At 40.0% G+C, this 23,461-nt stretch overlaps 1 long non-coding RNA gene across 2 annotated transcripts in view; it reads left to right on the forward strand.

The window, feature by feature from the left end:
* The first annotated feature begins 3,983 nt into the window (after positions 1–3,983).
* Positions 3,984–23,461, forward strand: part of LOC132015107 (uncharacterized) — a 50,716-nt gene continuing 31,238 nt past the window's right edge. The window contains exons 1-3 of one of the 2 annotated variants that reach the window (XR_009403548.1): positions 3,984–4,732; positions 12,246–12,395; positions 16,308–16,470. This is a non-coding gene — a long non-coding RNA (uncharacterized LOC132015107). Of the gene's footprint in view, positions 4,733–12,245; positions 12,538–16,307; positions 16,471–23,461 lie in introns of both variants that reach the window. The other variant, XR_009403549.1, reaches the window with a different exon arrangement.

Consider the following 23,461-nt stretch of genomic DNA (forward strand, 5'->3'; position numbering starts at 1 on the left):
TTTTGTTTTTTTTATTTTTATTTATTTTTTAAATTTCTTTACAGTGTTCCAGCATTCATTGTTTATGCACCACACCCAGGGCTCCATGCAATACGTGCCCTCCTTAATACCCACCACCAGGCTCACCCAACCTCCAAAACCCTTCCCCTCCAAAACCCTCAGTTTGTTTCTCAGAGTCCACAGTCCCTCATGGTTTGTCTTTTAAATAAAAATTAAAAGTGAGAGAATTACACATGAAAAAAATTATAAATATTTATTTAAATGTAAACCTTATTCATTTCAGTTCTCAAAGTTAACTTATAGGGTATATAACTCAGAAAGTCCAAGTGTTGATAACTTGTAATGACTTGCAATTTCATTCAAAAACTAAGAAATACATAGATTTCTTTAAAAGAAAAGTTTAAAAAGTTCATTTGTTAAGCCACCAAGCTCCAAAAGGTCTAAAGCGTGGAAATACTTTGAAAATTAACATTCTCTGAAAAATACAGTTGCTGTTTGCCCATGAATCCACTGGAGGTCATTGCTGCCCACCAATATTAACTGAACACAGCATATTTATCAGTAAAATCCTGCCCAGTTGTAGAGAAGTAGAACCATAACCACGGATCACAGGGTCTTTAGCAAAGTTTATGTCTGAAACACTCAAAGTGAACAGATAAGTCAATAAAGCACAATTTACTGAAAACATTCTGCCATTATACAAGAAAAGGGAAAGTGGGGTTTTTTCCTATATTCAGATTTCTTTTTTTAAGTAAGGCAGATAACACATACGTTGTTGCCATTTTTGTCCAACTGAAGAGATAAGACGGAGGACAATAACTTTTCTGTGATATAAGCCTTAAGAATTAAATATACCTTGAAGCTGTTCAAGTAAATGAGATGACTAGTAAGAGGGGGAGCTTTTTAAAGTGCTAATTTGAGAGAATTCTGATAAGAAAATTTAGAGGACTCAAGTCCACAATTTAGAGAGAGCACTACATTTTCATACATATATGTGTATACTTTCCCCTTTTGCTCAGTCTCTCCCCCTTTCTTCCCTCAAACATGCGTGCCAGTGCAGTGCACATGCGCGCACACATCACGACATACTTTAGATAAACCGGCATTGTCCTCTCAAAAAACCAACAACCTATGTTGCTCTGTCCTTGAGAATCTGAAACATACCACAAAACGCATACCCCGTCTTTTGTCCTGTCTGGTGTCAGAATTCGAATTCAGGATCTCCTTTGAGAAATGTCCAGGCTTGGAAAATCACAAATGGATTGACCAGATTTATCCTCTTTTTCTCGAACTCAGGAAAAGACACGTGTTTAGCTACCTGCAAGACAGGGAGGAATTAAGAGTGGGCCCTGACCCACTGCATTTTGCCCAGTCATGGATAGACCTGGGGAAGAGAAATTGTGCCCTTCAGGAGCAAACATTAGGCTGAGAAAGAGTCATAACCACCCATCCTACGTTCAAGGAGGCACCTCCGTATAAGATCAGTCTCCTGCTTCTTCAGATCTCCAGTGTGTTGTGCTCTGTGAAGGAAGAGGTCCTGGGAGTAGAACAAGCCTTGATACAGAACAGTGTGTTTCTCCTCTTTCAACTTTTCATCAGCCCTACTGAGTGAGGGGTGTGGATTTGTTGGCAAAGAGAATGGCACCTTGAAAAGGCTTTGCTTCAGGAATTGTGAGACCTCTTCCATGTCTAACATTCTACATTGCCATTTTTTTCCTTTGTTTTTATTGCTGAATATTTCAATGCAAAGCTATGAACTTGGAGAAGCAGGGATTAAAGTGGAAATAAACACAAAGAAGAGCTCTAGGGGGGGAAAAGGGAACAGAAAGTTTTTGCCAGTTTAGTAAATGGCAGGTCTGTATATACTTTAGAGCTTTTTCTTTGCCCAAATTAGTTACACACTAGGATGTTTTTATGGAGTGTTTAATATTTGCTATAGGGTGTAGGGCTTTGTAAATCTTCATAGCGACTCTGAACATTTGTAAAATTTGTAAAATACAATAATAGTTCTGAGTGTTGGTGTTAAGCATGAAACAAACACAGCAGCCATTGTCCTTAAAAATGAGTTGTCTTTAGCCTGCCAGATACATTAAGAAAACCTCTTGGGATCGGGAAGATACCTGAGCTCCCAGAGCAAAGTCCCTCGTAGATGCCGCGTGGGGAGGAGCCCACGTTCTTGTTCTTACAGCAGAGAATCGCATCCGAGTCACTTTTGCAAGAGCAGTGCTCATTTTTCAGGCCAACAACTGTTGCTTTGACTCAGTTATAAATAATAGACTTTCCACGAACACTGTTTTGATTGTAGTGTTTTATTTAAGCTGGTATGTTTATTTTTTTTCTTGGGAAGAGAGCATTATATTTTGGCTTTTGTTACAACTGAATGTGTTCTGTTTGTGTTTAGATGGCTTAGTAACAAGCTAGAGTACTATATGGGGAGGGGGCGGTTCTTGCCTCTCTGATTCTCTTTTATGTGCCCAGGTCCAAAACAGCATGTGCTTTCTTACTTCCTGTCACCAATTAGAAGCAATGAGACTTACCATCTAGCGGTCAGGTCCAAAGACCACTGACCCTGCTCGGACTATCTTGTGGACCTGCTGCTCTACACTGCATCCTTTGCCTGTACCCTTATGTACGATTTCTATTTAGTGCAACTTAGATGCTAAAGAAATAAATATTTGCTAAACCCTTACGTGCTGTCTGGGGAGTGTTTTCTAAGGTTGTGTGAGTTAAACTCCAAAGTTTCGGAATGTGTCAAAGCCCACGTGTAAACATACAATGCTAGGCTAGTGCTGGTGTTCTTTAAGAAGTTAGAAAAGCATTCCATTTCCCTTTTTTTCTTTTTTCTTTCTTTCTTTTTTTTTTTTTTTTTGGAAATTCAGAAGTCCACTTCCTCAAGGAGGAAAATGTCCACTCATCTCGTTCCCTTGCAGCATTTGGGCTTATTTTTGCCACATCATGTTTGTAGGACCAGCAGCTGGAAAAGCCTTTCAAAGCTGCATCATCCAGATAAGAGGGGTGATGAAGGCTTTTGTAAGGGTAACTCGTAGGATGGTTACAATTTTTGCAGGCCTTAACATCTACCTTAATATATGTAAATGACTGTTTTCTCTGCTATTTTTATTAAATCTCATTGGAGAAGTCATTTAAATGAGATTTGGTGTTAAGGGAATCTCTCTTTGGGAGTTTTGTTTCCAAGGCCGATTTTGTTGTTTGGGTCAGTAACTAGTTACCATATTTTATTTATTTTTACTTATTTTTATTTTTGTGGTACTTAAATTATTGAGTGAATGAATGAGTGGATACTTAATGTTTAAAGAATTCTTTAAAATGATCCAGTAGAAAAAGTTGGCAAAGGATACGAATAGGTCGTTCACAGGTATGGAAATCTAAACAGCCCATTCAGTGTGTTTTAAAGCAGAAATCTGGCAGAAGCTTAGGGATGTTGTTTCTGGCAGCCTTATGATATGGTTATGCCATTAATGATAACTGTTTCCACTGGTTTCAGACTTGCATTCCTGTACAATACAGCACCCTATTTTCGTGGGGTACTTGATGAGCCCGTTGAAACTGCCCTTTGGCTATCTACTCAGTTACCAATCCAGGAATCGTGGAGAAACAGTTGCGGTCCCTAGGACTCTCTTACCTGTTACTCAAAGGAACAAAAGCATGCACCCGTTTTGCTTCCTAAAGTATAGAAATGCTAAGCATGCCATTAAGTTATATGAATAAAGAAAAATTGAGTTGTATTTGTCCTGAGAATGTGTTTACAGTTTTGACCGGAAAAATTCCAAATCCTACTTTTTTTCACTTGATGCAACTTGAAACACACTCAGCGTCCAGCTTTGAAAGTGCATTTCGAGTGTTTGGAATGTTGTGGAGTGTACTTCCAATTATGAATCTCGAGACTCCTGCTCAGGGTGGCTTTGAAAAGCACACTTGAATCTGGAGAAGCCACAATGAGGGAGCAGTGATAAATGGTATGCAGAAAGAGAAAATAATTTAACGGAAAAGAGACAGCAAGAAGATGGCTGTCTGCGAGACAGGAAGAGGGCTCTCACTAGAAATGACCCAAACAGGACCTTAACCTTGAACTTGGACGTCCCAGCCTCCAGAACTGTGAGAAGTGAATGTTTGCAGTTTAAGCCACCCAGGCTGTGGTATTTTCTTATAGCAACCTGACTGGGCTAATACTTGAAGGAAAGCGGACACAGATAGAGACGTTCAGCATGAACAGAAACATGTAAAATGAGCTCATCAACAAATATTCCAAAACATCGGAAAAGATCTAAAGTTAAGTATACAATCATATGTGGGAAAAGTGGCTATGATACGTTTATATAAGTTATCATGACTGCTGGCTTATATTTTCCAAGTTGTAGGTGGGATTTCGTCTCTGGATCAGAATAGGTTCTTGGAGAAGGAGAAAAGAAAATGATCTACTCAACTTTCAACCAACAAAAGCTAGTGACAAGTAGAATGAGCCCTTGGAGTCGATTCCATGAATTCAACCCAATTTGAAAGAATAGTTGAAAAGTTTCTTTTACATGTTTGATGGTTGGTGGTGGGTTTTAACCAGCACAAAGCAACTCAAATTTATTATCTTGTGATTTTTTATCAGTCAGAAATCAAGGTACGTGCTCAGCTCGACTCCCTGCTTGAGATCTCAACAGACCAACATCACTGCACCAGCTGCCTGGGCTTTGGGGAGGAACTCACTTTCAAGCTCATCCAGGTAATTGGGAGAATTCTGGTCCCTGGGGTTCTAGGACTGAGATACCTGCCCCCTGCCTTCTGTATTTAGTTTCAACAATGGACCGTTAAGTCCTCCTTACTCTTGGCATCTCTGACTCTCTGCTGCATTTCTCTGCTTCAGACTGGAGAAGTTTCTCTGCTTTTAAGGTACATGTGATCAGGCTGGATCCATGGAGATAATCCAGGCTAATCTCTTTCTTTAAAGATGTATTACCTTAAATACATCTGCAGAGTCCCTTTCACCATGGAATACAACATATATTCAGGTTCTGGGGATTAGGATGTGGCCATATTTGGAGCACACAATCCATCCCCTGCCCCCCCTCCAAATTTACGTTCTTCCCAAACGCAGATTACATTTATCCCATCTCAAGGTCCCCAAAGTTCTCTTTCTTTTACAGTGTCAGCTGAAAAGTCCCAAATCTTATCATCTGCCTTTAATCAGGTGCAGATGAGACTTTTGGTATAATCCTTCACATACCACTAGGGCACGATTTCTTTCCATGTGTGGTTCTGTGAAACTGAAGCAATCCAACATACAATGATGGGATAGACAAAGGGTAAGAGTTTTTACAGATACTCTGTTTCGAACAGGGGGAAAATGGTAGGTAAAATGGAGTCTCCATCCAAAGCAGTTTGATATAATTCATCAGGGCAACCTCCATTAGGTTTTCAGGCCTGGGAATATTCTATAGCTCTCAGTGTTGCCTCCTTTGAGTCTACCTTTGGCCCTGTGAGCTCTCCATCTGGATTCATTGTGTTGTTTTGTTTTGTTTTTAAAGATTTTATTTATTTATTTGACAGAGAAAGAGAGAGATCACAAGCAGGCAGAGAGGCAGGGGAAGCAGGCCCCCCACTGAGCAGAGAGTCCAATGCAGGGACCCTGAGATCATGACCCAAGCTGAAGGCAGAGGCTTTAACCCCTTGAGCCACCCAGGTGCCCCTCACCCTCTGAATTCCTAAGTGGCTCAGGTAATTTCCATCTTTCCCTTCTGCTATCCTGGGCATTGACTTTGCCCTCAGGCAGATTGGTCAAGGCATCTGTTTTTCTCACAAAACGTGCTAAAGGCAGTACTCAGAGGTAGATTTTCTATACACGCTTCATCCAGCCACCCACACCAAAGCCTCTAGAAGACTTCCATGCTAAGACTGTGTCAGCACCTATATAAAGGAATCCAGGAAAGGTAGTTTCTAACCCTGTGCTAGGAGACCAGCATACCTATAAGAAAAAAAGATAGTGGGAGAGAGAGCTGTTGAGTAGGAAAAAGGCATCATCTGCTACAGACATCATCTGTTGAGGCAACAACAAGCAGATTGAAAAGTTTAAATTAAAATTAGTACCACTGGTGCGGGATGGGCAAGGAACTCAACATCTCCTGAACCGGTAATTTAGAGACTTAACACTAGACTTAAAAATCCAAATTTTGGGGGTGCCTCGGTGGCTTAGTGGGTTAAAGCCTCTGCCTTTGGCTCAGGTCATGATCTCAGGGTCCTGGGATCGAGCCCCACATCGGGCTCTCTGCTCAGCAGGGAGCCTGCTTCCTCCTCTCTCTCTGCTTGCCTCTCTGTCTGCTTGTGATCTCTGTCTGTCAAATGAATAAATAAAATCTTTAAAAAAAAAGGTCCAAATTTTGGCAAAACACTATACTCGGGCAATGTTAAAAAAGTCTCTTACTTTGTTGGTAAATGCTGCGTGTTTGACCTTTCGGTACAATAATTTATGAGAAAGGAGTATTTGGGCAAGCTTTCTGAAAATATGTTAACTGTGGTTAAAGATTCACTTTACATATTTGAAGCAAAAGGGTAAAATATTGACACCAAAAGGAGTATTCAGAATTACATTTTATAAGACATAAAAGGACAGCACATTTTTTCTTATCACGCAGTTCTTAAAGAACAGATGGCAGAAGCAGGGACACTTCTGGAGTGTTCTTGGAATGTCTGTTCCTTGTCAGTTTTGTCACTGTTCATATTAGGAAATTTGGTCTCATGGACAGTAGAGCAAAAAACTGCAGCAATGCATGAAAGGTATCCTAGCCTAAGCCAGCAGAATGGCCCTCCGGTCCTCATGTTGACAGATAACTTAGAAAACCCATGTAGTTTCTCTGCTTCCAAATATGTAAAATATATTTTGGCTACCGAGTATGTAAAATGAAGTGATTGGACCAGATGATTTTGGAATGCTTTACCATTTATAACATTATTTGGGCCTATAAAATGGGATATCTTTTCCAAAGATTGTGTTCAAGTACTTGCAGAGAAAAATCACACTCTTTGGTAGGGCGGCCAAACTACTTTATCTTTAAACTGTTATTTTTAAAGCTTTATTGACACAGAGTTGATGTAAAATAAACTGTATATATTTAAAGTGTGCAGTTTGGTGAGTTTTCATATGTATATTATATATACATAATATATATAATAAGTTTATATATATTATATATACATATAATGAGCTTATATATATTATATATATAATGAGTTTTCATATATATTTATGCATCTGTGAAACTACAACAATCAAGATAATGAACATATCTATTACTGGCAACATGTCCTCATGACCCCTTTCAATTTATTTCTCTCTCTCCACCCCTCCCTCTGCCCTGGCCCAGACAACCACCCATCCATTTTATGACACTAGAGTAGTTTATGTTTTCTAGAACTGTATAGAAGTGGAAACAATACAGTATATCCTCTATTTGTCTAGCTTCCTTCATTAAGCATAATAATTTCCAATTCTGCCCCATTGTCAAATGTCTCAGCGATTTGTTCTTTTTTATTACCAAGGAGTATTCCACTATGGTGGATGGACAAATATGTGGACGTTTTGTTGTTCCAGTTTCCAGCTATTACAACTAAAACTGCTTTGAACACTCAGGTACAAGATTCTGATAAATTCAGCCGTTTATTTCTCCCGAGTAGAAACCTAGCAATGGAGTTTCCAAATTGTGTAGTTGGTATGTATTTAACTTGCAAAGAATTGTTTTCCAAAGTGATTGTACAACTTTACGTTTCCACAAGTAGTGTACGAGAGCTCCATTTCCTCCAAATCCTTATTAACACTTGGTATATTCAGTCATTTCGATTTTTTGCTCAGGTACTAGGTGTGGCCTGGTATCTTATCGTAATTTTTCATTTGCATTTGCCCAGTGACTGATGATGTCAAGCATCTTTTCATGTGCTTTTTTGTTATCCATATGTTTTTCGGGGGGACGTGACTGTTCAGATATTTTGCCCATTTGTATTTGGTTGTTTCTCCTCCTGTTAAGCTGTGGGCATTCTTTACATATTTTAGATACACAGCCTTTGTTACATTTAGATTATGTAAATATTTCAGTCTTCTGTGTGTTTTTGTTCCTTTGGTAACGATGTCTTAGCACCAAACATTTTTATTAACTCCAGTTTTTGACACTTTAGGTTTTTTGTGTTAAATTTAAGAAAGTTTTCCAAACACAAGGTCACTAAAATTTTCTCCAACATTTTTTCTAGAAGTTTTATAGCTTTACCTCTTACATATAGATATGTATCCATTTGAGATTAGTTTTGTGTGTGCTGTGAAGAATGTGCCAGGATTTCTTTCCTTGTGTATAGCTTCTCTACTCTTCCCAATCCTATCTACCGTTTCTTGAAAATATGACTCCCTCAGGGAATTACCTTGGCATCTTTTTTTCACCCCTTTTCTTTTTTTCTAGAGAGAGACAGAGAGAAAGATTACGAGCAGGAAGGGGCAGAGGGAGGAGAGAGAGAATCTTTTAAGCAGGTGCCAGGCTCAGCACAGAATCCAACACATTGCTCAATCTCATGACCCTGAGAATATGACCTGAGTCGAAACCAAGAGTCAGGAACTCAACTGACTGAGCCACCCAGGCGCCCCAACTTTGGTACCTTTTGGTGAAGATAATCAGCTAAAGAAGTTTTAGGTTAGCTGAGTCACAAAGACCTACCAGACTTAATGATATACCCCGGTGGCATGTGCAACATTTTGTGTATATGAAAGTCTTTTAGTCTCATCTTAAAACTTCTGTCAGAAAGGGGCACCTGGGTGGCTCAGCTCGTTAAACAGCTGCCTTCGGCTCAGGTCATGATCCCAGGGTCCTGGATTCGAGCCCCCCATTGAGCTCCCTGTTCAACGGAGAGCCTGCTTGTGCTTATACCTACTTGTGCTCTCTCTCTCTCTAATGAATAAATAAAATCTTAAAAAAAAATTCTGTCAGAGAAAGACATCTTTGATTTATCCAACAACCTTCTTTAAAATGCTAATAACTGTGGTAGAACTTAGTGGGCTAGAATTCACAGAAGCAGTATCAGTCAACCAGCTAAAAGTCATCTGGGGTCACCTGAACTGTTAAAATGACATGTTTAATGGGGCGGAGGTGGGGGAAGGAAACCAGGGAAGGAAAGAAACTACTTGGCTTTTTCAGACAGGAACACTTGAAGAGAAAGTTCAGGCCTTGGTTAAGAGACTTAAAATAACAAAGAAGAATGTTCCCCTAGGTGTAAGAAAAAAGAAAATGGGAAATAAAAAGATGTTTTATGCCATTTTTCCCTATAGTTTTTTTCCCTTTATTCAAGAAAAGGGACAGTTTAAAAATGCTTTCTGTCATCCCCTTCAGGCCAGCTCTCCACTTTCTTGTCCCCTTCCTGAGTTCCCAGATGCCAGGACCTTCCTCCTCCTGCTTTGCACACTGTATGACCTTTGTTCTCACAGAGCCGGAGCCGAATTCAAGCTAGTTCATGTAGGGGAAGTCTGTCAGGGACATATCATTTGCAGATTCTTACAGTCTCTTCAAATAATCCAGTCGCAGTCTACAATATGATCCCCTTAGCTACAGTATATTTTTGAGATGCCAAATTAGTTTGCAAAGGAGTGTAACCTGTCCCTTTATACAGTGTTCTGCATTACGTCATCATAAAATGTCGTCTCAGTCCTCAAAACTTAATTACATGCGAAATAATCCTAGTGCTAATATATTTTGGGGGGAATGTCATCTTCTTAAATATGAAATGCCTATATGAATATCATTTTTTATTAGGCAGACTTATAATAAACGGAACAATATGTCAAACATAAACCAGTCCCTAAGATGTGTGCAGAAATGGATGTTTGCTGTATCAGTTTTACTCTGTCAGGAGGGATATTGCACATATATTCTTGGTAACAATCTGAAAATTAGCTTTGAGTTTATTTTTAAATGTGAGAATGCCTCATTTCTTCAACTAATTAATTCTGTTTAAAGAGGACACACATTGGAACTCTGTGAATTTATTTATTCCGGTTTGTCACATCTATATGTAGACTAGCAGTCAAAGCATTTCTAAACAGGAGACTTAAAATTGCGTTCATTTTACCACATTTTATGGTATATCACCACATAGCAGAAAAAAATACTATAAAGTGTTTTCGGAGAATCCATAAATGAAAAACTGATGCACTTTACTGAGGAGCTCACTGTTTCTTTTGCTACATATATCAGTTCATCTACTGTATTTGAGGGATGTGGTAGATTCTGTCTTTGGTTTGGTGCAAGGCTCTCTCTGTAAAATTATCTCTATCCAGGTGGCTCATTCGGTTAAGCGTCCAACTCTTGATTTGGGCTCAGGTCATGATCTCAGGGTCGAGAGATAGAGCCCGGCATCAGGGTCGCTGCTCAGCAAAGATTCTCTCCATCTCTCTCTGTCCCTTCCCCTACCACTTGTTATCTCTCTCTTTCTCTCTCTCTCTCTCAAGTAAGTAAGTAAATAAATAAATCTTTTTAAAGGAAGATCTCTCTGCAAGAAGGGCTGTCCCAATTCAGGCTTTCAATACCAGCTTCCTGCCTCATGTTATTTTCCTTCCAATTGTTTATACTTACATTGTTATACTTACATGTTACATGTTACATTCTTTATACTTACATTGTTATATTTTAATTGAGGGAACCCCTCCAAATTACATCACTAATTATCTTATTACCCTTGTGAAAATCCCCCGCAAAGACTCTCTTCTTTGACATTCTAGACAACTGGATTATCTCGTATACATTCTACGCTATACAGCAATTGAGACATCTTAACAAACACACCTAACTGTTCTAATATTTTTACCTTCTGCTCTCCTCTGCCAGCATGTTACAAAATGGAGCCACAAGTCTACTCGCTTTACAACTCAGATAAGCAGAGAAACTGTGGTTTCTTTATCAATGCCTGGCTCTCTTCCACAAGCTCTTGGATTCCAAGTGTCAGGAAAACATCTTAGCCCTTTTGATTTCAGTTTGGTACGATGAAATGAGTCCGACAGTCCTTCAGGTAGTCCAGAGTCCTCCTTGGACACTAATGCTCAGTTTTTCAGGTGGCCAAGTACTGTCTCTCCCAAGTTCCCAAGTTTTCTCAAAGGTACCCAGGGAGGGAGGCTGGGTGGTTCAGTCATTAAGTGTCTGCCTTCACCTCAGGTCATGATCCCGAGGTCCTGGGATCGAGTCCCGCATTGGACTCCCTGCTCAGTAGGAAGCCTGCTTCTTCCTCTCCCACTCCCCTGCTTACATTCCCTCTCTCACTCTCTCTCTCTCTCTCTCATCAAATAAATAAATAAATCTTTTTTTTTTTAAGATTTTATTTATTTATTTGACAGAGAGAGATCACAAGTAGGCAGAGAGGCAGGCAGAGAGGAAGGGAAGCAGGCTCCCCGCTGAGCAGAGAGCTGATGTGGGGCTTGATCCCAGGTCCCTGAGATCATGACCTGAGCCAAAGGCAGAGGCCTAACCCACTGAGCCACCCAGGCGCCCCAAATAAATAAATAAATCTTAAAAAAAAAAAAAAAAAAAGTACTCAGGGATATGTGGGAAGGAACACCTCCTTGTTAATAACTGTACCTTCATACCTTGTTAACAACTGTGTCTTCACGGTGAGTCCTTGTTAATAACTGTGTCTTCATACCCAAGCCATGACTTAGAGGGTCCTTGAGCTCCTAGGATATTGAGTTGAATTGTGATGGCATTAAAATATTCTTTTCCCTTAAGGTCTTAATGTTTCAACCTCCACCTCCAAAGTCTCTGGTGTTAAGTTGTCCTGGGATCTGGCTATGCCACCATGAAATGCTTAGCCTGAGTAGTCCTCCCGCAGTACTACCCCATCTCTTCCCATAAGTTAACTGACTAGCACACTTGACTATCTTTCACTTCTTTTCACAAGGACAACAAGGTTTTCTATAATTTGATTCAACTCTGGGAGACCCACGTATACATTATGAGTTAATGTCCAGGCCTCTATCAACATAATCTCCCACCATGCCACCAGGTTTCTTGGATGAGACCTAGTTCCAAGTGGCCATATGGGTCATTTATAAAGCAGCCTTCTCTAACTCTTCCAGGTGGGATATGAATTCTTCTACCCACAGGGACCTCTCCATCTTTGTATACTTTAGAGCTTCAAAGCAACTGAGAGAGAGAAGGTGTCAAGGCCTGAGATGTGACCCTATGTTCAAGTTAACAGGTAACCTGTTATTTGTTTCACAGATGCTACCAGAAGACACAGAGCTCCAGGTCAGAGACAAAGGATTTTACTATAACAGCAAGCAGCATGAGTATGATGTTGGCACTGGTTACCTTTGCCAACAATTCCCATGGAGCTGACAGAAAATAGCCTACATGTTTACTGAGCATCCAGTGAGTTTGATTCATAGCTGAAGAACACTGATCTTGGGAAATCTGTTGCTTTTCCATTAAGTCTTGTCTTTGTTCTGGAAGGATACATCATATCATCCTTTAAAGTTGTTTGCTTCCAATACAGCCCTGAGAAATGGCCCAGGTAAGTGCAGTCAAGGCTTTGCATTCTTGCCATAACCAGCAAGAAAATGCGGGAACCCCTATGTCCTATGGCAGAGTACTTCTCCCAGCAGAACGTTTGTATGCATTTCTTCCAGTCAGCCTTCCCTACATCTCACTTCTGTCCACAACCTTCCAGGCCAGAAGAAGTGAGCTTTCCTTCTCCTTGCCCTACATTACATCCACCTTCTTTATCATCATTGCCTTATGCTTAGACACTGTCACAGATAGGAATATTATCCCTATGCAATAAAGTTTCTCAGATATCCTTCATACCTAGCTCTTGAAAAATTCACTGGGAGCTGAGTCGATTCAAGTCCTCTGGAAAGCAGACATTAAGATGGGTGAGTTCAGGGGCACCTGATGGCTCAGTGGGTTAAAGCCTCTGCCTTTGGCTCAGGTTATGATCCCAGGGTCCTGGGATTGAGCCCCACATCGGGCTCTCTGCTCAGCGGGGAGCCTGCTTCCTCCTCTCTCTCTCTCTCTGCCTGCTTCTCTGCCTACTTGAGATCTCTGTCTGTCAAATAAATAAATTTAAAAAATCTTTAAAATAAAAAAAAAAGATGATTGAGTTCGGCATTGGAAAGAAATGACAGGACACAGGTATCCCTGCCACAGCTAATCATCCAGTTGCCCTGGGAGAGAGCACTGGTGAAGGGCCATCAGCTGACTACACTACTTGCAGCTGGTTTTCTCTTAGGGGAGTCCTGAGCACTGTACTTCCTTGGCTGCCATAAAAGCCAAAGGAATTACACATGTCCTATCTTTTCCTTATAACTTGTTTTAAAACTTGTCATCAAACCAAAGAACTCAAGACCTGCTTTGTCTGCCTTGGAGTCATAGTTGAGTGAGTCTAGCTAAAGGCCTCCCATTATTTTTTTAAACTAATATATAATGTGTTATTTCTTTCAGGGGTACAGGTGTGTGAATCATCAGTCTTACATAACTCAAAGTGTTCACCATAGCACATACCCTCGTCAGTGTCCATCACCCAGCCACCCCATCCCTCCCACCACCCTCCTCTAGCAGCCTTCAGTTTGTTTCCTGAGATTGAGTCTTAGTTTGTCTCCCTCCCCGGTTCCATCTTGTTTCACTTTTCCCTCCCTTCCCCCCCATAACCCCCTGCCCTGCCTCTCAAATTCCTTATATCAGAGAGATCATATGATAATTGTCTTTCTCTGATGGACTTATTTTGCTTAGCATAATATCTTCTAGTTCCATCCATGTTGTTGCAAGTGGCAAGATTTTGTTTTTTTAATGGCTGCCTATTGTTCCATCATATATATATATATCTCACATCTTCTTTATCCATTCATCTGTTGATGGACTTCCAGGTTCTTTCCATAGTTTGGCTATTGTGGACATTGCTGCTATAAACATTTGGGTGCACGTGCTCCTTCAGATCACTACATGTATTATCTTTAGGGTAAATACCCAGTAATGCAATTGCTAGGTCATAGGGTAGCTCTATTTTCAACATTTTGAGGAACCTCCACACTGTTTCCAGAGTAGCTACACCAGCTTTCATTCCCACCAACAGTGCAGGAGGGTTTCCCTTTCTCCACATCCTCTCCAACATCTGTCATTTCCTGACTGGTTAAGTTAAGCCATTCTGACTGGTGTGAGGTGGTATCTCCCTGTGGTTTTGATTTGTATTTCCCTTATGCCAAGTGATGTGGAGTACTTTTTCATGTGTCTGTTGGCTATCTGGATGTCTTCTTTGCAGAAATGTCTGTTCATGTCTTCCGTCCAGTTCTTGATTGGATTATTTGTTCTTTGGGTGTTGAGTTCTATAAGTTCTTTATAGATTTTGGACACTAGCCCTTTATCTGATATGTCATTTGCTAATATCTTCTCCCATTCTGTCAGTTGCTTTTGGTTTTGTTGACTGTTTCCTTTGCTGTGCAAAAGCTTTTGATCTTGATGAAGTCCCAAGAGTTCATTTTTGCCCTTGCTTCCCTTGCCTTTGGCCATGTTTCTAGGAAGAAGTTGCTGTGGCTAAGGTTGAAGAGATGGCTGTCTGTGTTCTCCTCAAAGATTTTGATGGATTCTTGTCTCACATTGAGGTCTTTCATCTATTGAGTCTATTTTTGTGTGTGGTGTAAGGAAATGGTCCACTTTCACTCTTCTGCATGTCACTGTCCAATTTTCCCAATACCATTTGTGAAAAAGATTGTCTTTTTTCCATTGGACATTGTTTCCTGCTTTGTCAAGGATTAGTTGACCATAGAATTGAGGGTCCATTTCTGGGGTCTCTATCCTGTTCCATTGATCTATGTGTCTGTTTTTATGCCAGTACCATACTGTCTTAATAATTATAGCTTTGTAATAGAGCTTGAAGTCTGGAATTGTGATACCGCCAGATTTGGTTTCTTTTCAACATTTCTCTGGCTATTTGTGGATATTTTCTGGTTCCCTATAGATTTTAGGATTAGTTATTCCAGTTCTGTGAAAAAAGTTGATGATATTTTAATAGGGATCGCATTAAATGTGTAGATTGCTCTTGGTAGCGTAGACATTTTCACAATATCTGTTTTTCCAATCCATGAGCATGAACACATTTCCATTTCTTTGTGTATTCCTCAATTTCTGAGTACAGATTCTTTGCCTCTTTGGTTAGATTTATTCCTAGGTATCTTATGGTTTTAGGTGCAACTGTAAATGAGATTGACTCCTTAATTTCTCTTTTGCCTTGCTGGTGTATAGAAATGCAATAGTCCAATTTTGGTAGTTTTTATGTCTCTAGGAATGCATCCATTTCTTCCAGATTGTCAAATTTTCTGATATATATATATATATATATGAACAGAACAGAGACACACACTTGATTTTGCATGTATTTTGGTCTGTTAGAAGAGAATGCATCCCACAATTTTAAAGAAAGAAAAACTTATCTATATACAAAAATAAGGGTAAGTACAATGAAGGGATGGAATATGACTATGAAGATAAAAATTTAAAAGGATTGTAAAAAAGGAATTGATAAGAAGTTGGTTAAAAAAAAGAAAGAAAAAAGGAGAGAATTTGATCAGCCTGGAGACTAGAACAAAGCCATATGCTAGATTTAGGGTGTATTTTGATCTCTTAGAAGAAACTGTATCCCAAAATTTTAAAGAAAGAAAAACTTATATTTATACAAAACACAAGGTTAAATACAATGAAGGAACAGAATATGACTATAACAATAAAAATTTAAAAATATTTTTAAGAAGGTATTGATAAGATAAAATTGTTACAAAGATTAAAATAGGAAAGGGAAAAAATTAAAAAAGAATAGAATAAGAAGAAAAATAAAATAAATTAACTTTGAAAGAGTAAAGAATCATAGGGACAAAGCCATGAATTCTATGTGCTGTTTTCCCCAACTCTGAAGTTCCACACTTCTCAGTGATCAGTAAACTTGATCTTGGCTGTACGTTCTGATCTTCTGTGGGAGGAGCCTGTTGCAGTGATTCTCAAATGTCTTTGCCCCAGGCGGAATTGCACCATCCTTGCTGGGGGCCAGGCTAAGTAATCTGCTCCTGTTCGCTCTCAGAAGCTTTTGTTCCCTGAATGCTTTGCTTTCTGTAGAATTCTGGAGGACGGGAATGAAAATGGTGGCCTTCCAATCTCCAGCCCGGAGGAGCCAAGAGCTTGGGGCCTCACTCCTCAGTGCACCCTCAGAGAAAAGCAGTGAATCCATCCCGTCTCCCTGGTCTCCAGCTGTGCTCTGAGCTCACCCGGCCTGTGACCAAGCGTTTCTGTCTCTCTCAGGTGTACGGCCCCGTTTGGAGTCTCCAAACCCAGCAGATTGCTGCAGTACGCTCCTGTACCACTCCTTCCAATGGAAGAAGGAGGGGGGCATCTCCCTGTATCTGCCAGTTGTGGGGTCCCTGCTCGAAAAACAGTGGCCCGACTGCCTTGGATCATGTTTAAGGTAACCCCAAGCTGACAGCCCTGCTCAGCTCCGTCTATGCACCTGGCTTCCCTCCTCCGATACCTGAGAGCTCTGCCACACTCAGACACCCCTGGCCTTTCTGAGGACCCCTGATGGTCCTGAGATCACACTATCCCCGTGAGGGCTCCACCCCCACTTAACCTCTGGATCAGTGTCCCTCAGTGGAACAGACTTCTAAAAGTTCTGATTTTCTGCTCTACTGCTCTATTGCTGCTGGGACCCAGAGCCTCCCCCGCAGTCTATCTTCCATATGTTGCCTCGGGTTCACTTCTCCGCACATCTTACCTTCCAGAAAAGTGGTCAGTTTTTCTAGAATTGCTGCTCTTCTTCTCTTTGATCACTTGCTGCGTTTGTAGGTGTTCAAAATAGTTTGATAAATATCTAGCTGAACTCCTGGGACCCCATGAAAATTAGGTCTCCTACTGCTCTGCCATCTTGCTTCTCTCCCTCCTCCCATTTTTTCTTTTTTTTAGTTTTATTTTATTTTGTTTTATTTTCCAGTGTTCCAAAATTCATTGTTTATGCACCATACCCAGTGCTCCATGCATTATGTGCCCTCCACAATACCCACCGCTAGGCCTACCCAACCCCCCACCCTTCTCCCCTCCAAAACACTGTTTCTCAGCGTCCACAGTCTCTCATGGTTTGTCTTTCCCTCCAATTTTCCCCAAATCACTTCTTCTCTCCATCTCCCAATGTCTTCCGTGTTATTCCAAATGTTCCACAAGGAAGTGAAACCATATGATAATAGACTGTCTATGCTTGACTTATTTCACAGAGCATTATCTTTTACAGTCCTGTCCATGTTGATACAAACGTGGGTATTCGTCCTTTCTGATGGAGGCATAATACACCATTGTATATATGGATCACATCTTCCTTATCCATTTGTCCATTGAAGGGCATCTTGGTTCTTTCCACAGTTTGGCAACTGTGACCATTGCTGCTATGAACATTGGGGTACAAGTGGCCTTTCTTTTCACTGCATCTGTATCTTTAGGGTAAATACCCAGTAGTATAATTGCAGGGTCATAGGGTAGCTCTATTTTTAATTTCTTAAGGAATCTCCACACTGTTTGCAAAGTGGCTGAACCAGCTTGCATTTCCACCAACAGTGTAATAGGGTTCCCCTTTCTCCACATCCTCTCCAACACTTGTTGTTTACTGTCCTTTTGATTTTGGCCATTCTAACTGGTGTAAGGTGGTATCTCAATGTGGTTTTGATTTGAATCTCCCTGATGGCTAATGATGAAGATTTTTTTCATGTTTCTGTTAGCCATTTGTGTGTCTTCTTTGGAGAAGTGTCTGTTCATGTCTTCTGCCCTTTTTTTGATGTGATTTCTGTTTTGTGTGTGTTGAGTTTGAGGAATTCTTTTTTTTTTTTTAAGATTTTATTTATTTACTTGACAGAGAGAGATCACAAGTAGGCAGAGAGGCAGGCAGAGAGAGAGAGAGGGAAGCAGGCTCCCTTCTGAGCAGAGAGCCAGAAGTGGGACTCGATCCCAGGACCCTGAGATCATGACCTGAGCTGAAGGCAGCGGCTTAACCCACTGAGCCACCCAGGCACCTCAAGTTTGAAGAATTCTTTATAGATCTTGGATATCAGCGCTTTGCCTGTGGTGTCATTTGAGAATATCTTTTCCCATTCCTATTGCGTGGTTGCCTCTTTGTTTTGTTGATTGTTTCCTTTACTGTGCAGAAGCTTTTGATCTTGATGAAGCACCAAAAGTTTATTTTCGCTTTTGTTTCCTTTGCCTTTAGAGACATATCTTGACAGAAGTTGCTGTGGCCAATGTCAAAGAGGTTACTGCCTATGTTCTCCTCTAGAATTTTGATAGATTCTTGCCTCACGTTGGGGTTTTTTTGTTTGTTGGTTGGTTTGTTTTTTACATTGGGGTCTTTTATCCATTTTGAGTTTATCTTAGTGTATTGTGTAAGAGAATGGTCGAGTTTCATTCTACATATAGCTGTCCAATATTCCTGGTACCATTTATTGAAGAGACTGTCTTTTTTCCACTGTATGTTTTTTCCTGCTTTGTCGAAGATTATTTGACCATAGAGTTGAGGATCCATATCTGGGCTCTCCACTCTTTTCCACTGGTCTATGTATCTGGTTTGGGGCCGATACCATGCTGTCTTGGTGATCACAGCTTTGTAGTAAAACTTGAAATCAGGCAACATGACGCTCCCAGTTTTGTTTTTCTTTTTCAACATTTCCTTAGCAATTCGGGATCTCTTCTGGTTCCATACAAATTTTTGGATTGTTTATTCCAGCTCTTTGAAAAATGCCGTGGAATTTTGATTAGGATGGCATTGAAAGTATAGATGGCTCTAGGCAGTATAGACATTTTGACAATATTTATTCTTCTGATCCATGAGCATGGAATGCTCTTCCATCTTTCTGTGTCTTTTTCAATTTCTTTCATGAGTGTTCTGTAGTTCCTTGAGTACAGATCCTTTACCTCTTTGGTTAGGTTTCTTCCCAGATATCTTATGTTTCTTGGTGCTATAGTAAATGGAATTGATTCTCTAATTTCCCTTTCTATTTTTTCATTATTAGTGTATAAGAAAGCAACTGATTTCTGTACACTGATTTTGTATCTAGGCACATTACTGAATTGCTGTACGAGTTCTAGTGGTTTGGGGGTGGAGTCTTGTGGGTTTTCCATATAAAGTATCATGCCATCTGAGAAGAGAGAGAGTTTGACTTATTCTTTGCCAATTTGAATACCTTTTATTTCTTTTTGTTTTCTGATTGCTGTTGCTAGGACTTCCAGTACTATGTTGAACTACAGTGGCAAGAGTGGGCATCCTTGTCCGTGTTCCTGATCTCAAACGGAAAGCTGTCAGCTTTCCCCATTGAGTATGATATTCACTGTGGGTTTTTCATAGATAGATTTTATGAAGTTGAGGAATGTTCCCTCTATCCCTATAACTTGGATTCATTTTAATTAGGAATGGATGGTATCTCTTGTCAAATGCTTTTTCTGCCTCAATTGAGAGGACCATGTGGTTCTTCTCTCTTCTCTTATTGATTTATTCTATCACATCAATTGATTTATGGATGTTGAACCACCCTTGCATTCCATGGACGAATCCCACCTGGTCATGGTGGATAATCTTTTTAAAGTACTGTTGGATCCTATTAGCTAAGATCTTGTTGAGAATGTTGGCATCCATATTCAACAGGAATATTGATCTGAAATTCTCTTTTTTGGTGGGGTCTTTGCCTGGTATGGGGATCAAGGTAATGCTAGCTTTATAGAGTCTGGAAGTTTCCCTTCTGTTTCTATCTTTTGAAACAGCTTCAGGAGAATAAGTATTATTTCTTCTTTGAATGTTTGGTAGAATTCTCTAGAGAATCTGTCAGGTCCTGGGCTTTTGTTTTTTGGGAGGTTTTTGATCACTGCTTCAATCTCATTATTAGATATTGGTCTATTCAGATTGTCATTTTCTTCCTGATTCAGTTTTGGAAGTTTGTAGATTTCCAGAAATGAATCCATTTCATCTAGGTTGCTTAACTTATTGGCATATAACTGTTAATAATAATTTCTGATGATTGTTTCTGTGTTCTTGGTGTTAGTCGTGATCTCTCCCTTTTCATTCATAATTTTATTAATTTGGGTGCTCTCTCTTTTCTGTTGGATTAGTTTGGCAAGTGGTTTATCAATCTTATTGATTCTTTCAAAAACAAGCTTCTGGTTTCGTTGATGTATTCTACCATATCCCTAGTTTCTATTTCATTGATCTCTATTCTAATGTTGATTATTTCCCTCCTTGTTTGTGGGGTTGGCTTAAATTTATTGTTGATTCTCCAGTTCTTTAAGGTGTAAAGAGAGCTGGTGTGTTCTGGATTTTTCAATTTTTTTTGAGGGAGGCTTGGATGGCTATGTATCTCCCCCTTAGGACTGCCTTTGCTGTATTCCATAGGTTTTGGACGAAAGTGTCTTCACTCTCATTGGTTTCCATGGCTTGTTTAAGTTCTTCTTTGATTTCCTGGTTGCTCCAAACATTCTTAAGCAGGGTGGTCTTTAGCTTCCAAGTGTTTGAATTCCTTCCAAACTCACTCACTCTTTATTTCTTTCTTTTTAAGATTTTATTTATTTATTTGACAGACAGAGATCACAAGTAGGCAGAGAGGCAGGCAGAGAGGGGGTGGGATGAGAGGGGAGAAGCGGGCTCCCTACCGAGCAGAGAGCCTGATGTTGGGCTCCATCCCAGAACCCTGGGACCATGACCTGAGCCAAAAGCAGAGGCTTTAACCCACTGAGCCACCCAGGCTTCCCATCCTTCAAACTTTTTCTTGTGGTTGAGTTCCAGTTTCAAAGAATTGTGGTCTGAGAATATACAGGGAACAATATCAGTCTTTTGATATTAGTTGAGTCCTGATTTGTCACCCAGTATGTGCTCTGTTCTGGAGAAAGTTCCATGTGCACACGAGAAGAATGAGTATTCTGTTGTTTTAGGTTGGAATGTTCTCTATATATCTATGAGGCCCATCTGGTCCAATGTGTCATTCAACGCACTTGTTTCTTATTGATTTTTCTGCTTGGATCTTTCTATTACTGAGAATGGTGTGTTAAGATCCCCTATGATTTTTTTTTTAAGGTTTTTTGTCTTCATTTGACAGACAGAGATCACAAGTAGTCAGAGAGACAGGCAGAGAGAGAGAGGAAGGGAAGCAGGTTCCCTGCTGAGCAGAGAGCCCAACGCAGGGCTTGATCCCAGGATGAACTCTTTATCTTTTTTTTTTTAAAGATTTATTTATTTATTTATTTATTTGACAGAGAAATCACAAGTAGGCAGAGAGGCAGGCAAGAGAGAGAGAGAGAGAGAGAGAGAGAGAAGCAGGCTCCCTGCTGAGCAGAGAGCCCGATGCGGGACTCGATCCCAGGACCCTGAGATCATGACCTGAGCTGAAGGCAGCGGCTTAACCCACTGAGCCACCCAGGCACCCTAAACTCTTTATCTTGATTAACCTTTGTCTTACGTAGTTGGCTGCTCCCGTATTGGTGTCGTAAATATTTACAATTGTTAGATCTTCTTGGTGGGTAGACCCTTTAAGAATGCTGTAGTAACTTTTTTTATCTATGACTACAGTCTTTAGTTTAAAATCTAATTTATCTGTTATGAGAATCACTACTCTAGCTTTCTTTTGGGGCCCATTGGCCTGAAAGATTCTTCTCCATCCCTTCACTTTCAGTCTGGATGTATTCTTAGGTTCCAAATGGGTCTCTTGTAGACAAAACATGGATGGGTCCTGTCATTTTATCCAGTCTGAAACCCTGTGCCATTTTATGGGAGTGTTTAGGCTGTTCACATTGAGAGTGATATTGAAAGATGCGTTTTCATTGACATCATGTTGTCTGTGAAGTCCTTGTTTCTATAGATTGTCTCTAAATTTCTGTTCTATGACACTCTTGGATTCTTTCTTCTTTTATAGAAAGCCCTTAATAGTTCTTGTAGTGCTGGCTTGTTGGTCACATACTCTTTTAAACCTTTCTGGTCTTGGAAGCTCTTTATCTCTCCATCCATTTTGAATGTCAACCACACAGGATAAAGTATTCTTGGCTGTATGTTCTTCTCATTTAGTGTGCTGAAAATGTCTTACCAGCCATTTTTGGCTTGCTAGGTTTCTGTGGACAGATCTGATGGACCTTCCTCTGTGTGTAAGGACTCTCTTCCCCCTACCTGCTCTCAAAAGCTGTTTTCTAAAATTATGATTGATCAGTCTTGCAATCAAGTGCCTTGAGGTCTTTCTAGATTTGTTCATCTTGCAGAGTGATCTTTCTACCTCTAGGACACAAACACTGGTTCCATTTCCCAGATTGGGGAAATTTTCATGGAGAATTTGTTCAACTATATCTTCTAGTCTTCTTTATTTCTCCTCCACCTCAGGGATCCCAATAAATCTGATGTTGGAATGCTCCATGGCATCATTTATTTCCCTAATTCTGTTTTCATGGCTTCTAAGCTATTTGTTCCAGGACTCCCCCAGATCCTTTTTCTCTATCAGTTTGTCCTCTAGATCACTAATTCTATTTTCTGCCTTGGGTTACCCTAGCTGTTAGAGTATTTAGATTAGATTGGATCTCATTGATAGCATTTTTAACTTCTTCCTGGGTGACTTTCACTTCTGCCCTATTCGATTCCATGTTGTCACTAATGGTTTTCTCCAACCTAGCTATTGCCTGGATAATTGTTACCCTGAATTCTCTTTCCAACACACTGTTTATGTCCATATCCAATAGCTCTGATAGAGAGGACACAGTCTCTGAATTTTTCCTCTCTTAGTTTTTCCTCCTTCTAGTCATTTTGGTGAGAGGTGGTTAAAGGGATGTGTAGCTGAATATATCAACCATGATCCAGGCCAGGTGTACCCTGAAATGCTTCTAAGCAATCAGAAGTCACGACCAAAAAGAAAGAAAAAGAAAAAAGGAGAGAGAGAAAGAGAGAGATAGAAAAAAACCCATAAGACCCAGATAGAATAGGCCCCAAAGGTAAGATTTATAAGGTGTACACACAAAAATGGACAAACAAAAAGACTGACAAAAGTAAATGACAAGAAAAAAAAAAAGAACCCAGACAAAATGAATCCCAAGGATGAGATTTATATAATACCAGAACAAAAACAAATACACAGAAATGCTGAAAGAAGAAAAAGATGGCAGGGTGGTTATAAATCCTCAATGTTGGGTGAGAAAGGTTATTTTGATTCTTCCTGGGTGCATCTTGATAACTTTGTAAAGGACTCAACTTTCCAGAGAGAAAGGGAGATTAAAACTGGTTTAAATATAGGAGTAGTATTGATTAGGGAACAAGGATTACCTTGAAATTTTTACCTATATATATATTAAAAAAAATAGAAAATCAAAAGCAAAACACAGGTATATATATGAAAAAAGTTCAAGTTAAAAGGTTATTATGGAATATGTTATATTAACCTCTGGTTTTAATGGTAAGTAGGTTA

This window comes from Mustela nigripes, chromosome 4 (genome assembly GCF_022355385.1).
Source record: "Mustela nigripes isolate SB6536 chromosome 4, MUSNIG.SB6536, whole genome shotgun sequence".
Classification (NCBI taxonomy): domain Eukaryota; kingdom Metazoa; phylum Chordata; class Mammalia; order Carnivora; family Mustelidae; genus Mustela; species Mustela nigripes.